Source organism: Lasioglossum baleicum, chromosome 10 (genome assembly GCF_051020765.1).
Source record: "Lasioglossum baleicum chromosome 10, iyLasBale1, whole genome shotgun sequence".
Taxonomy (NCBI): Eukaryota; Metazoa; Arthropoda; class Insecta; order Hymenoptera; family Halictidae; genus Lasioglossum; species Lasioglossum baleicum.
This window is the reverse complement of record NC_134938.1, coordinates 17,042,906-17,057,667: the sequence shown is the minus strand read 5'-3', so window position 1 is coordinate 17,057,667 and position 14,762 is coordinate 17,042,906. Positions and strand designations below refer to the sequence as shown.

The 14,762-nt window shown below is 43.4% G+C and overlaps 2 protein-coding genes across 2 annotated transcripts in view; both read left to right on the top strand.

The window, feature by feature from the left end:
• Alpha-man-ia (alpha-Mannosidase class I a) overlaps positions 1–14,762 on the top strand; it is a 679,808-nt gene that overhangs the window by 231,969 nt on the left and 433,077 nt on the right. The window lies entirely within an intron of this gene.
• LOC143212637 (facilitated trehalose transporter Tret1) overlaps positions 1–14,762 on the top strand; it is a 57,084-nt gene that overhangs the window by 24,696 nt on the left and 17,626 nt on the right. Inside the window, exon 1 of the mRNA XM_076431607.1 lies at positions 1–14,762. This exon is cut by the window's left edge and continues 24,696 nt beyond it; it is cut by the window's right edge and continues 17,626 nt beyond it. The gene's annotated coding sequence lies outside the window, so the exon portion shown is untranslated.

Genomic DNA, 14,762 nt, shown 5'->3' with positions numbered 1-14,762 from the left:
CTTGTCAGGGTGTGTCGGGTGATTATACCGAATTGAGCGTTAGGGATCCTTCAGCTTGTTCCTACGAAATTCTGTTAATCCCCCGGCTGGATGGCACGCTGCTCACGGGATTTATCCTGGGAACGTCGTACACTCGAATCGGCCGTTCACAAAGATCGCAGGACGCGTTCCACGTCGTCGGTCTAATTCCCAAACAGGCTGCTGTTCGCGCCGAAGAGCCAAGCCGTGGGGTAAACACCATGCTCTCTCTGCCTTTCGTACCCACAAATATTTACTCCGGTTATATCTGCGTCCCACGGTTTCTAGACGCAGCTTCTGGCCATGGAAAATCCATCTACCGCTACCCCCAAGCGCGACAGCGACGCGGCGCCTGGGTCTATTCTCACCCATAACATTAACACTAAGCCACTACTGGTCAGATGACCGTTTCCAGATTTTGTATTTTCCAATTATTGAATTTATTCTAGATTTAACCCTTGTGTGGGCAACCAGAATTTCACTGTTGTTGGGTACCCGGGGTAACCCAGGCGTTCTATTCCGATATATGAGAAATTTTACTGGTATTCATTATCGATACTCTTCATAATCCCTTCCTACAATATACCAGACATTGTTTTAAAAGATTTTGGCGAAGAATTATTTGAAATTGCAATACAATTCCATGATGAAGCGAATGACTCTTATTCGTGTGTTCAACTTTCTTTCTCTACGTCGCACTATGGGCCAAACCGACGAAATCTGTGTCAAAATCAAAGAACTTTCGAGAGAAATGAGATAGGGCGATGAAATTTTTTTTAAATGAAAGCTGAAACTTTGCAGAATATGGGACAATTATGGAGATTGTGGTACGAACGTTTTTTAACCTTGAATGAATTCGTTAAACTTGCACAATTTCAAGAAAACTGTGGTTTTTCCAATACCACGCGCGGAAAAAATTTCTTTTAACATGCCACACATCATTTCCCACAGATTCTTTCACGCAAGAACGGTTTTGCAATATCTTATCAGGAACATTACAAAATTATGGAAGGAAGCATAGAGATGGGTACCCGGTTGCCTACACACTATAGTAAAAATCGCAGAAAACCCAAGGGGACTGGTTGATGAGTCGATATTGCAAATTTACTTTTACCGAGGAGACAAAAACATTCCGCTGCAATATCGCTTCGAAATTGTGTAGCCATAAAGGATTGAAGCACGGGAACTGAATCGAGGAAAATCCGATCAGCGGAACGTTAACTATTCGCGATCGGTAGCGAATGGGGAGGAAAGACTTCACAAACGTATAAGCTGCGAAGATCTATTGCCACGGATGAGGGAACACTGTCGAACATATTTATTTTTGTCTATAGAACGATCGAACGAATTGCATTTGCACATATGTATACGGCGCATTCGAATCCGGAACTTGATTGAAATTTATTAGACCAGAGCTAGAAACGAGCCTGACAAAGCAGCAGAAATGAAACAAAATCGTTAATGATACATTGTGTTTGAAGAATCGACTGAGGCCGTTAATGAACAGAGGGTGGCAAAAACAACGGGCGCATTCTTCCACGTGCGTGCCACAACTGGATGCATCGGCGAATGCAGTCGGTTCTTTCCATCGTCAACTTTTCATTTGCATACGATTTATTCGGGAAGTTACATGAGGGAAACTCGAGGCGCCGCGCCGCGCCGGTACGTGTTTCTTGAGTGAAAACTCCTCGCATCCAGATATAAAGGAGCGCGGCGCGGATGAATATTGATCGACTTCACGGAAAGATGCGATTTCTCCTGGATACGTTTCGCGTTACCCGCGCGAATCCAAGAATCGCGCGCGCGTCATCCGTTCGACGACTCGCGGAACGCGCTTGCATTCGTATTTAAATCGTGATTTATATTCCGCGGGAAATGGAAGGGACTCGGGATGACGGGATTTCATTCCGAAAAGTCTTACGGCGAGAAAAATTTCCTTTCCGGGCAACTTCCAGAACTTTCGACTGGTCCGCGGAGATTATGGTCGGCGGCACCGTGGACTTTCAGACAGCACGAAGCAATCAAAACTGCTGCGATTTCGTGTTCTGGCCAGATTAGCGAAAAATCCTTTAGATCCCGTGAAACATCTTCAACGTCTACGTCCGACGATTTAGCCCAGCTGCGTTCCTAATCTGTGTCTCCTTACACCCTAAACAGCATTGTTCGAGATTTCTAGGTCAGCGGGAAGCAAGCTCCGCAGCGCGAACCAGCTAATCCTCGACGTTAAATGCAAGTTTCGTCTCGTCTTGCGCATCGTTGCAACTCTTCTTCACGACCTAGTAATTTCGGCTGATCCCTTCGTGGAATAGGAACCGGTCGCGAGAATTTCAAGAACCGAGCTGAAACCACGCCGGTCAATGAATTGTTTGAAGAATTCTCTCTGGAAGGAACGGACGCGTCTACCGAACCGAGCAGTATCCGAATAAAGCAGCGAGACAACGATCAAACTTTATTACGTCGTTCCGTTGCGTCGAGCGGCCAACGAAAACCGGATATCCACCCGCGATACTCCCGATCGGGATAAAGAGCCGCGTTGTTACGCGAGATTTACATTCGCCGCGGTTACGTTCCTCCCAGCCGGATTCCTGCGCGTTTATTCCGCTGACTTTTTTCGCCGACAACTTGCTTACCCGACTGCCAACCCGTGTTCCACCGGTTACGGACCCAGCGACAGATATCGGAAACCTTTCGCCAACCCCGAACGTCTCCCTGGGAAACGCTTATTGGTCCGGGAAGTTCTTAGACGTGTCCTAAAATTTTAGTCTTCTCTTATTCCAATTGTTCTTTTATCAACACACCCCACGAAACGACGATGCAAAAATCAATTTTGCTTCATTCAAATAATAAGCTCCAACGTCTGAGATACAGGATGTCCCAATAATGTTCTATTGCACAAAAATAGGGATTCGAAACGAGTCGTAACGTTCCTCCTCAAGGTCCCAGTCTTTTGTCCGCGTTTTCAATTATTAACCATGGAGGAGGCAGGTTCTGCGCCTCAAAGGGGGACCTTTTCCGAAACAAACACACGGCCGGAGGGTCGAAGGAGCAGGAATCGAGGTCAACTTTGTCGGAAAAGAAAAGACTGGTAAGATCGGAATGACGACTACAAAGGTGGAAAATCGTAGTCGCGTATGGCGTGCTCCGTTGCAGGAACGGGTTCTGAAATATTGGGAATCGATGTCTGGGGACATCGATCGAATCGATACAACCCTGGAACTCGCGTCCGACTTCTGTTAGTCCCCGGTCATTCCAGTCGAAAACCGTATTTTCCGCGCTCTTGTGCGAATGTTTGCGAACATTTGTAAACGGGCGATGTTCCCGGGCCGAGGGGACTCGCGAAGAAAATTCCGTCTTGGGAAATATTTGCGGATTCCATCGACGACGAACTGTCGCCATGTCTGCGACAGCTCGCAAGATCTTTCCTCCGTTATTTCTCTTTTTTTTATGTTTCACTTTACCTTAAAAGGCGACGAACTAGTTCGATAAACAAGGTTCCGTCGGACGAGCAAAATCAAAGATGTTAACGTCCCCACGTCTTCTTTAAATAATTTCTGTAAACACTCGCGTCGCTGATAAACAAGCTGTACCATTAAAAAGAGACAGACTCCAGTGGCTCGGGACAGGAGCGGATATTGTTTACCGAAGCCCTTCATTTATTCCTCGTTGATTTTTCTCCATTTTAATCGTCTTCGCATAAAAATGGGGACCCTTACTTTACTCCCTGCGAAACAAATAGGAATATTATTATTCATAGAATTCTCGATTGCTTCCGGACTGTCCACTCTCCTTGCATATTCCGACGGAAAATCTGCCTTAACACGGCTCCCTTACAAAGCAAATTTTCCAGCGATTTCTGTCGGCGGATTAAGAACGCGAGACGGTTTCCTTCGTGTCCAATTTTTCGTTCGTTAGGCTCGCCGAGAGCGTATTTATGAATATTTAAGGTGACCAATCGGCGCGGCGCGCAGTAGGCTATTTGCCCCGATTAGGCGATTATTTTTAAAATTTTATATAAATTGTAAAATTTTTGTTGCTCTAGTTAGTTGAATATCTGAGGAACAATCTCCCATCATTCGTTTTCCCATTCATGTATCCACCAACCACTGAAACTTGTCGGTTTATTTACGTAAATTAATAGATTTTTGTTTTAGATGTGTTTGTAGATTTCGCTATACGAGTTTTAGTAATCCGAACAGTATTTTGAATAATGTTGGGTTCAATTTCGCCAGCTCCACTCGGCAGGAATCGATTAAGTTGATACACCATTGGCACGGCCTTTTTTCAGGCCTGATCCCCGTTGTACTGTTTTTGTTGATCAGGGAGGCCAGCGTTCTCCATAAAGGACCACGTTCAGTCGCTTCCCATTGTCCTCCGGGAGCATTTACATCGAGCTTGGAAATCAACTCGTGTCCGAAGTCACGATTTCGATTCCACAGTCTCGCCCATTGAGGATGCTAGCCTGGATTCGAAAATGAAAATAGCCGAGGTCGGTTGATCGGAAACTCTCGTATAATGTGCCGTAGCAAAAACATTAACAAAGAAGAAATATTCTCTTCGCACGTTTTCATTCTATAAATAATATTTCCATTTTTCCCGACCATCTTCTCCGACAAAAGCAAGCAAGTGTTCGAAAAAGGCGACAAATTTATCGAAAGAAATCGGGCTGTCGGCAGCACCGGTGTCCGAAACACAGAAATTCTGCGTTTCCCAATGCTTTCCAGCTTCGGCAAACTGTACTCGAATCTGCCAGGACCGGCAGAGCTTTTTCCCCGCTTTCTCAATCGAGAAAGGTCCTCTCGAGCGGTGCCAGGCAGATCCGCGGAAAGAGAATCTCCGAGATTCTTTTTCCGTGATATCGTACGGGCTGCCGACCCTGTCACCTATTTGTTATTGTAATCTGCATCATTATGGATGAGACACGGATAATGGGATCGCAGGATTTAGCCTGGCAACCTGGCGAGGAAGAGCTGCCGGATAAAACATGGTCCGCGGGGCTCATCCTTTTATAATCGACGCCGGAGAGATCGCCGAACACCAATCGATAAACTGGGAAACCCTGTTGAATAAAGATTCTCCTCTGCGACACCAGCCCGCTCGTTAAACCGACTTTATTAGCAATTCTTAAAGAGCTTGGCTTCTCTCACAATACTGGGTATGGGAATAAGTTTCTGTTCTTTTAACAGATGTCGTTGTACTTAAGTACCGATCGCGTATTTCATGGAACGTAGTATTTACATGTTTTGGGTGAACTTTACTTCACCGGACTCAAAATTTGTGCCTTTCTCCTATAAATTACTATGTATTTAGTATGTAATTCAGTAGATTTGTACCCGGAGCAGCTGCTCCGTAGGATCAATGGTTCAGGAGTTATGCTTGCTTAAATTTGAGCAATCTACATACAATGTTTTTGACAGGTAAGAGCCGCTTACCGAGCAGTACCGCTAGATGACAGCACGGACACACAGTAGTATCGCTAACACAGAGAGAATATCTCAGAAAATGTTTGAGAAGAAATATCGTGGAAAATATTTACAAAAACCTAACCCAGACCTAATCCAGACCGGTTAAAACGCAACATATCGTGGCCATGTCATCCAAAATTCAAACAACAATCGCAATACCCGCTCTATATTATCAGCATTAATTTTCTAGTTTCTGCTCGGTCAACGGCGCGCGATCGTCTCTACAAACCAATATGGTGGCGCCCTTACTTGTCAAAAACACTGAAAAATGCACAACTTCAGGCAAGCATATCTCGTGAACCATTGATCCTACAGGATCGAAACTTCAACCTGCAACCGCCCCGTGCACAAATCTACTGGATTACATACCAAATACATCATAATTAATAGGAGAAAGGCACAAATTTTGAATCCGGTAAAGTAAAGAGCAGCCCATGTTCTTGAAAGGTGTGTATATCTAAGCTTGGAAACGCAGTTCGTGGCAATTGTTTGGAGCGCGAACAGCAGTAAATTTTTCGCGTGAAAAGTGTCGACATTTGTTCCAAGTAAGCAGCATTTGCGGGAAGTTATGTTGCAGTGTTTTGTTTTAAAGAAAGGTGTCGCGGAAACTCATCGTTTGCTAGTGGATATTTAGGGGACGATGCTCCATCAAATACAAGTTATAAAGAATGGTTTCGACGGTTTAAAAACCATGATCGTAAGGGACAAAGATCGCAATGGTGCGCCAAAAAACTCGAAGATACTGATTTGCCAGCATTACTTGATGAAAATTCACGTGAAACACTTGAAGAACTACTGTTGGGAAACGTTTACACGCTATGGATATGGTTTATACGCTTTTTTCAACAAGAAAGTGCGGAAACTTATTCCCATACCTAATAATGAATTAAGCGCAAACATTTGTGCTTCAGAAAACGTGGATTCAAGAAACAATTTTACGTTCCAGCTCGCATAGTTTTATAACAAATCAGTTTAGCATCCGTATCGAGAGTGGTTCGCCGGAAATACCGGCGTCACCTGGCCGACCGAGGAGCATTCGATATCTCAATCGATTTCTTATAAACGTCCAAGGAACGTATCGGTATCGTCTTCGATTCAAATCGAACAGGGGAAGAAGAATTCACCGGTGGACCGCGCAACGAAACATCGCCCCATAAATATCGGATATCGAATACCTTCGAACCGGAAACACCATCTGATGGGAATTGTTCGAATAAACCGAATCGGTCGTCCCTTACCTTTTAATAACCATCGAATTTCCGTAATAAACATTCGCGGTTTTATCTTACAAGCCGAACGAGTTTCGCGCAGACAGAATCAAACGAAGACGTTCTGTTCGGTTCGTAGAAAAATACAAAAGCAGCAAATAAAAATTCCTGTCGCGCGTTCAATTTATTTTTATAGTGAAAGAAACCGCGCCTGTGACCTCTCGCACCCATCGGCCTAGCTCATCCTGCGGCTGTCAGTGATCGAAATGGCCGCGGGAACCTATACCCGAATATTTCGTCGAGCTTCGCCGTGGAGAATCAGAGGTTTCCTCGGTTGAAATACAACGCTGTCGCTGCCGTTGTTACGTCTGTCCGGTGTTTTGAAGCGTCGCGGACTTTATGAGCGGTGGAAGAAAGGGTGCGCGCCGGGGTTTTATGGGACGACATTTATGCTCCCATCGTGGGCGACTTTTTATTGGTGTATCGGGAGTGGAAGTATTAATGTCTCCGGTCTAAATTACACCGCCGGAATTTCGTTATATTTTTATCTCGTGCGGCGAAGGCGACCCGAAATTTTCGAAATTTTTCTCGGGGACATCGACCGCGGAACAACATACAAAAATAACGTTTAACCGCTTCGATTATAGCTATGAATACAGCTCGGTAAAAAAAGAAACTGCTCGTTTATAATTGGAAGAGGGCAGTTCAGTTGCGACGCGGTGCAAAGGCGAGCACGCGGAAGCTCGCATAAATTAGCATCGCGACAGGTCGTGTGCCATCAGTATCGGTTATCCGTGGCGTACAGGTGGTGCCGAAATACGTCATAATTTAGCCTCTAATCGGATAGCTGAGTGCGCCATAAGTAGTTCCGAGTGGTTTCCAAATGGCTTTCTATCTCTCTCGACATACTTTATCTGGAATCAACGTGGAGTGCCTCGCCTCAACAGCCTGCCGCTTTTTTCAAATGGTCCTGCAGCTTGCCAAAACACATTTCGACCCGGAATTCCACAATACCAATCGGAACATTCCTTTCGAAATAACATATTATTCGAATGTGATAACTAGACAGCGGCTGTTAATGCAAATGCATATTTTTATAGAAAGTAGGTAAAGTTATGGAACCTGGACAGAAATTTACGTTGTCTGTAGAGGATTTTGAAAATATTGTATAATAATATTTTGCACATTTTGCATATTGCATATATTTTCGGTATGATGAAGAAATGGATATCTGAAGTTGGAGACAAGCACTTTATTATCAATGGAGATAAAGGTATTTGCGACGTGTTGGGTTGTGTAGTAAATTCCCGCGTTTTTTGTATTCTATTATATTTTTTCCTCGCAATTTTGTGTTTTGTTAGGTAAAGTATATTATGCGTTCGCAAGTCTTTTTCTTGCTCCACAAACCTATCTGCTTCAATATAATTAGCGGTGGTAAGTGACAGACCATCGCTAACCATCTTCATTCCGTGGGCTTTACTCAAAAATTTCGAGCTTGGGTGCCACACAACTTGAATAAGATGTGGAGCAGATGTCTAAAATGAATTGTTCTGCCTCCTGGAACTTCCATTGAAAAAGCCTGAAAATTGATTGAAGTTAATTAACTCGAAAAATTGAAACAGAGAGGTTTGTAGAGCAAGAAAAAGACTTGAGAATGCATAATGCATATATGTACAGCTTGTCAAATCTAGCTGTGCGGCTGAATGTCCCCCGCAAGGGGAAATGACCCCGCTGCGCAGTGGTAAATAGGCGGAACTTCACAACGATAGAGAACTGATCGTCACCTGTCAAACAATGCACGTGGCGACAGTTCAGTTAAAAAGTACAGTGACACAATTGTATTCACACAAACATGTAAACAGTTGTTTGGTATGTTTACTGCTGTGAGTGTGGATTTATAGTGGAGCTGCGAGCATCGATGATAGCGGCGCGGCGCGGTGAAAAGAAACCAGCATTCGTGACAACATTTCGACACATATTAATGAAAAAGTACATATGTATTTTCTTTGTTTTTCTTTTTTTTCACCGCACAGCTCACCTTGCTGCTCCACTATAAATCCACCCTAAGAAATAATGGACAGTACGCACTTTTGACGAGGTGTGTACTTACCGTTCAAATGTTACCTCCTTCTCTGGTCAAGTGAGGTCTTTGTTTTTTTCTGCGCATTCCTAAGTTTTGGTCAACCGCACAGCTAGATTTGACAAGCTGTATACATATATCATACTTTACCTAACAAAACACAAAATTGCGGGAAACAAATAAAATACGAAAAACGCGGGAATTTATTACACAACCCAATATGTCATAAGCAGGTTCGTTAAATCGTTTTAATGTTTTTACTATTTTAAATTCCATCCACTCATTTTTGGCATAGATGCATAAAATCTGCAGTCTAGTAAGTAATGCCATCACTGCACGAAAAACGAAATTACTTTCCGAACGACCATTATCTACGATTTTTGTCACTAATGCGTAAAACCCGCGGTCTACAAATAAGAGTATGGTTGCCAATTGCGGGTTGCCAAGTCCAGTGGCTTGCGGTTATTAAGCATAATGCTGCAAACCGCTAACGATGTTCGCGCCAACTGCCTGGGCGATGAAAGAAAACTGGAGCTAAACGTCGGTGCTCCATTAAGAAGGTTGGCGAGAGGGGGCCCGCTTAAGCCCGACAGCCGAAGAAATTTAATCTCTCCGGGCCCGAGTAAGATTTCAGTGATCTACGAGGGGGGCGTTGATGATTTCGCATGTCGAGGAATTCGCGCGCCGGGAATGGAATGCTGAAGCGGACGCACAAAAGAACGCTACACAGCCGCCTTCCATTTAACTGGCGCCGACGTAATTTCGTTTGCACCGTTCCTGAACGAGAGCGTAAACGAGCACGGCCGCTAATTTGTTTACGCGAGCGCCTGCAATCACCGCCCTGTGTTTCATAATCGGGAACGCGAGCATGGTAACGTCTGGGTCCGGTGATTCGTCCGAAGACTGGCGTTGGCTTGCCCAACGGAAAATCTATTGGTAATTTCAACGACCAACTTCATTTTTCAGCTGAAATTGGACAAGCTGAATTTAAGCATTCGGGGACAAATATTGTTCTAGGATTCAGCTCCTAAAGTCGCAGGCAAATCATTTAATTGTATTAACATATTAGGTTTGGGAAAAAGTTTCTTCGCATTCTCCCAATAGATGAAGTTACCATGTCATAACTCTGTTAATATTAATCGGATCTGGCATTACTTGAGTGCGTCTGAAAGGTGACATATCAGAGAGTAATTGCAAATAAGAAATTGCGATATTCGTTTATTTAGTCAAAAGTTATTACGTTTTGAAAATGAGTGAAAACAAAGAAGAAATTCTATACATCTTGAAATTTTATTACAAAGAAGGCAAGAATGGGACCCAAGCTGCTAAAAAACAGTGACAGGATTATGGTTTTACCTCGAAAATGGCGAAAGGTGGTCGATCAAAACGGCACATACCTGATTTAATAAATTTCATTTAAAATATGGAAGAAGCTTGATTCATTTCTGCATCAAAATACGAAGAAACTTTTTCCCCGACCACGATATTAATGTTTTAAAAAATCTTCGTCCGCAAAGGGTTAAGCATTTGATCGTGAGCGAACGTTGTCTCGAAATTTAATTGAAGTTCCTCGGAGGATAACTTCTTCAGGCGAACGCACTCTTTCATTATTCAATCCCCAGTCTGCAGCGCTCCAGCAAAAAGAGTTTATATTTTTGTTCTCGCGTCGTTTTTCGAAAGAATGAGACGCAGCCGTGGAACGTCCCGGAACCTAGCAAAACAGAGAGAGAGAGGGAGAGAGAGAGAGAGAGAGATATTTCAGAGTCCAGGATTAGGTTAGGCTTTTTTCCACATGGCGCGCGAGCGCCTTCACGCCGTGTAAAATGTCTCCCACTAAATTATCACACCTGGATTTTAACTGGCTTGAAAATAAAGTACCATCCCCTCTCCTCTTCACGGCTGCTCGAGCAAAAAGAACGGGACGAAACTCGTGATTTACTAGGAGAGGGATGAGAGCCGTTGGATCAACTCCGAGTGTGTTGATCGCTTAAAGCACCCCCAAATGCGTAATTAGCAGAGTGAAATTCTCGCGAAATCCTCTTCAGAAAGATTATTCAAACTATATGGAAGGAAAGTACCTACCCTATCGAAACGATCATTCGCTAAACATGGAAGACGCGAGTGCGTTATGAAGCCTAATAATTTATAGTTTGCTGTAAGGGGTTGCCAACGGAGAAACCGAGTTCCGGCCTGTTAATCCGTTCGAATAATTATGAACGTCGGCGCGCGGACGTTGCGTCGGGGCCGTTGTTCGAGCAAGCGTAACAGAATTACGAGCGGTTCCCGAGGGACACGCGAGTTTCGTTCCCCGAGCGAGGTCCTTCTCGTTCGCAGTTCCGTTCGGACAGATTCCTGCCGTGACAGCGGGACTTTAGCGGTGTCCCCGGCCCGTCCTGAGCCCGAGGTTGCATTCGTTTTGACACGGACACGCAGGGGACCCGATAATCCAGCGTGGACGTCACGCGCAATTTTCTGCGGATGAAAAGGCGAACCCTTCGCCACGGTCACGAAAAATCCGCCAATGGAATCGTTAAGTTTTAAAGAAAGGTTCTCGCGCACCATGCAACTACTCCGTAATTGTCGCATCGTCGGCTTTTAACAGGCTGTAATATAAAAGAAGCAGAATATTTTTCGAACGACTTAATACAACTGTTCAGCACAAAGTATTTTCTCTTTTTCTTCTAAAAAAAAAAAACACGCGAAAGGGTGAACGATGTTTCCATTGAACAGACAGAGGGGCTATCCGAAGTAATACAGGCCGATTTTTGTGAAACCTCGATGAAAAATAGTTTTTTTTAGAAATATTGGAGCCATATTTTTGTTTTCGCAGCGAACATCGTTCATACTGACTGGACAAAAACAACCCTGAATGCTGGGGGATGAGAAATACGTTTTAATCGAGCACCAAGTTACGAGAACAAAGTTATGTCTTGCGCATTTTTATCGACCTCCTATTCCCCGTTAAATGTTCTTAATTATCCTTTTTTCATTAAAAGCTCTTTAACCCGAAGAATTAGCGGCTGGAGCGTTTATACCAGCGAGTCGCTACCAGAAAGCGTAACAGGAAACTAAAAAGACTTTGATAATTAAAATTTCAATTATTCTGCATAAAGGCTATCTCTCTCTCTCTCTCTCTCTCTCTCTCTCTCTCTCTCTCTCTCTCTCTCTCAATGATTATAAAAACAGCTCGCAATTTTAAGCTATAATCCATTTGCGGAATTAATTGGCATTTCATGGTAAACTAGAGACACGAATTACTGCGCTAAAGCGATTAAACATTCCTCTTTCACATACTTTCTCGGACTTGGTATCGATTATTAAAATACTTTATCCACAATCATTTTCCTCCGAATAACAGTCTCAAAGGAAATGATTAACATTTTGGCCCCTTCTGCGAGAGTTCCAAATTTTTTCCAATTTCTCTCGGAAACTTATGTTCCAGAAATCTTCTGTCTCGTACATTTTTCCCCTCGTCCTGATTGAATTGAATAATTGAACGAAAAGAAGTTGAAGTTTCCGCGAGCACCGGCGCATCCGGAACGTTTGTTCAATAATCTTTGCGCAACGAAATCGTGGCTCGCTCTTATTACCGAAGAAATCCCGGTGCGGTCACGTCGAGTCTCGCGTGTACATAAAAATCCTCAGACCTAATTACGCACGTACACAGTCCGAATCGTCTAATTCCACGGCACGGTGCCCATGGGAAATTAAAGGGGATGATTGATACAGGTAAAGAGAAGTCTTAAGACGCGTGCACGCCCGCCTTTTATATCGATGATCCTGTAACCGTACAGAACTGCCCCAATAATGAAAATCATGGATCGGAGATCAGAAAATCCCAGTTTAATTGTCTTCCATAAAAATTTCGTAACAAACGAAGATTCTCCCAGATTAAATAATCGGAATTGATTAGATCGGTAATGTCTCGCTCCCCGGAAACTCGGCGAATGGAGTTAATGATTCGGGGGTGAGATTAGGGGATGATTTCGATCGGGGTATATAGGAACGATCGAGAACGGAATTTACGCGCGGCTGCTAATAACTCCTCACTATAAATAGTTCCTGAATTCCTATGTGTCTGGCCATTCTACCCACCTTTGTTAGCCCGGCTTTTCACACGGGCAACCTTCTCCACCCCTTGACTCATCTCTCGAGCCTCCTCTTCCTCCTTTTTCTCTTCGCCCGTTTCTTCATTCTTTCCCGACTCTTCCTTCCTTCCTGCCTTCCTTCCTTTCGAACCCATCCCCTCGGACCCGTTCATTCTTTTCTTGAAGATAGAGGGGCGACTGGGTTACAGAAAGAGGCTCCCGGACGTGGTCTACGAGACTCTCCGCGTATAATGCGAAGGGCACTTATGCGACCAGCGAGACAATTTCGCCCCCCTTCGTCGTATCGAGAAATCAGCTGCCACGATCGATCGATCGACTGAGTACACCTCGAGCTGATGTCGACAGAATGCTGCGAGCAATTATTAAAAGGAACCCGATCTTCTTAAATTCAAACACTTCTTTCGAATATTTATTCAAAATCCCACGAGCGGATTATCTCACTAATTTAGATTTCGTGTACGAGTCGTCGCACAGTGGGTTGAAACGCGAAAAACGCGGACAAATGTCATTTTTCTGACTAAACGAAAAATGTAAAATTGTATTATCAACTTGTTAGTAGATAAATGAGGCATCATTTTCTGCATTTCATTTTCCAAAATTCCATATCTACAGGGTAATCCGTTTTTAAACGGCCAAACGTTAACCAGCTGTAGAGGACCCCAAATGGAACAACTTTTACCCCTATCACTTTTTTTGTTTCGGCCTTGATTTCCAGATAATTGCAAAAAACCATAATTTCTTGGGTTTACATAAAATTAAATATCTCAGGACTCCAATGATGAATCTTGATGGTTTTTCCTTTGTTTAGTTTAAAATAAGTAGGGGCATCTTTTTTATTTCCACGCCGTGGAGCCTGAAAGAAATAAGTTGGAAAGTGGCGGTGTGTGCCCCACGCCAAAAAATCATGAACCGAAGGTCATACAAAAAAGTTTATGATGAAATTTTTTTTAAATGAAAGCTGAAACTTTGCAGAATATGGGATAATTATGGAGATTGTGGTACGAACGTTTTTTATCCTTGAAAGAATTCGTTAAACTTGCACAATTTCAAGATAATTGTGGTTTTTCCAATACCACGCGCGGAAACATTTTTTTTTTAACATGCGACACACCATTTCCCGTAGATTCTTTCACGGTGAAACCTTGAGTAATTATAGTCCCTGAATTCGTAATGAAAGGTCTATCATTGTAGATGTTTAAAAAAGGTGGTGCCATTTAAAAAAAATGAAGGTGACTTTGATATCTCGAAAAAAATGTCGTAAAAACAAGCATGTTTTTGGTGTCGTATGAGCCCCATTTTACCATTCAACTTTGTCTTCAAGACATTTAATGTATCTTTAAAAACAACGAAGATATTTTAGGTGATAACGTTAGGTGACTCACTCTGTACAGTTCCTGTTGCATTTTACTTCCGATTTTACATATAAAAATCCTCCTTTCTTCGTCTTTTCATCCTTCTCTATCCGATCTTCGTTCGAGTCCTTTGAGAGAGACCTTCTGGTCTCACTAGTTCAAACTAACTGTACACAAAGACATAGATATGTATGTTATCAATATACCACAACTTTCTGGACAACTTATACCTTTCTGGAAGTTGCTTAATTACTGAAGCGACGTAAAGAGAAGTTAACAATAAGTTTCGCAGGGTCTGCGAAGGGTGTCGAAAAATATTTCCGCGTCGTTCATAGGCCATGATGGTTTTAATAGCCGCTTTACGACACGACGCGTGGCAGAAGTAGGCTGTAACTGTTCAGCGGTTTTACGTGCCATAAAATATTCGCATGATTTCCCGCGTCGCATTCTTCCCCGGCGAGACGCGGCCTCCGGGAACAATTTTCCGAGGGAAACACAGTAAACACGATGAAACACGCGCGAAATTACTGGCC